Source organism: Triticum urartu, unplaced genomic scaffold, assembly GCF_056163025.1.
Source record: "Triticum urartu cultivar PI428250 unplaced genomic scaffold, HENAU_Tu73 scaffold119, whole genome shotgun sequence".
In the NCBI taxonomy this organism is placed as follows: domain Eukaryota; kingdom Viridiplantae; phylum Streptophyta; class Magnoliopsida; order Poales; family Poaceae; genus Triticum; species Triticum urartu.
The window spans coordinates 4,720-6,483 of NW_028259655.1; the positions used below are offsets into that span (position 1 = coordinate 4,720).

Below are 1,764 nucleotides of genomic sequence, written 5' to 3' on the forward strand. Positions count from 1 at the left end.
ATTTGATCTTGCTCCCTGCCCCTTTTTTTCATGGAAAAAGGAAATATCAATTTCTCCATTCATTGAACCCTAGTTCGGGACTGACGGGGCTCGAACCCGCAGCTTCCGCCTTGACAGGGCGGTGCTCTGACCAATTGAACTACAATCCCCGCGGGGTGTATGGCATACCCATTCTTAAATAGAACCATAAGAAGATTCGATTCGTCTTTCGTACTCTAAGAAATAGACGAATCATATACTACATACCCACATATTATATTATACGTGGGTATAGTGAGAGTGACATAACTAGTATGTCGTGATTTTTTATCACTAAAAATGGATAATAATCCAGCCTTCAATAAGAAAAACTCTTTTGTTTGTAAGAAAGGAATGAGAGAGATATGGATTAGAAAAAAAAATTTCCCTTTTTTCTTTATCTTTTATTTCTATAGATCAGACATTTTATTTTATGGAAGAAAAACAAAAGGATTTAGTTCATACTCACGAAGCCCTAGATTTTTGGTTTGGGCCGAGCTGGATTTGAACCAGCGTAGACATTGTCAACGAATTTACAGTCCGTCCCCATTAACCACTCGGGCATCGACCCAGGAAGAATTTATTCTAGGGTTTTTGCTAATCTATGATTAACCTCCTTTCATAATACTCCCTACCCCCAGGGGAAGTCGAATCCCCGCTGCCTCCTTGAAAGAGAGATGTCCTGAACCACTAGACGATAGGGGCATCACTAGACGATAGGGCCATATACAACCGCTCGTGATTATACTATAATCATAGTATGAGCAGTTTTTTGGAATTGTCAATATACTCGAAAAGTATAAATAGATCCAAAGCAAAGAGTTTTTCCAACTTTTCTGTTATGTTTTCATCTAGGATTTTTTTTAGTTGATCGTTATAGATTAATTCTCCGTGCTTCATTTAGTGTTCATACCAAAAATGCATCCATCCCGCACTAAGTCATAAAATTCTCTAAAAATATAGAGAAAGTTTCAAAAACAAAGAAAAAAAGTGAATCAATTTAGTAGAAAAGTACTCTATCAGATTCGAACCAACGACTTACGTCTTAGCACGAGATTACTCTACCACTAATTTAAAAAGCCCTTTATCGGATTTGAACCGATGACTTATGCCTTACCATGGCATTACTCTACCACTGAGTTAAAAGGGCTTTTTATTTAATTCAAAAATTAGCCACTTGGATTTCCCATTATGGGTCTACTGCATAATGTACATATTATATATATAATATATAGAGATAGAGAGAGAGACATTATGTAGAGATTGTATATGTATATATCGATATCTTGAGAGCTCAAAATAAAATTAATAAAAAAAAACATACCCTACATAACATATCCAACTCTTCTTGGTTCAGGGTTTTCCGTTTCCGAAGACTAGTAAAATAGGCGGATTCTGGAACCCCAAGGATTCAACGGTATATGGATATGGAAAATATAAGATTTCCGATCCTAGCGGGAAAAGGCGGGGAACAGATACCCAATAGGATATAGGATCCTTGGGAGGAACTTTTGGTAATGGCCTTGATCCTCTATGCTATTTTTTATGTGTTCTTAGTTCTATTGAACTTTTTGCATTCTTTTAAACAAGAATCTAATAAACTAGAATTGAGTCAGTGGAAAAAAGGAGAGAGAGGAAAGTGTTAAATGGAGAGAGTCGACTAATCAGAGACTTTTAGGATCTTCTTTACATCAGGTAAATCTGTCGGCCCTGTCCGTTTTTTTCTTTAAGTTACGACTCTTTGCT

General features: G+C 36.5%; 1 non-coding gene across 1 annotated transcript; it reads right to left on the minus strand.

The window, feature by feature from the left end:
• Window positions 1-1,096: 1,096 nt before the first annotated feature.
• TRNAT-GGU (transfer RNA threonine (anticodon GGU)) lies at window positions 1,097-1,168 on the minus strand. The gene has a single exon. It is a non-coding gene; the product is annotated as a tRNA-Thr (tRNA).
• Window positions 1,169-1,764: the final 596 nt, after the last annotated feature.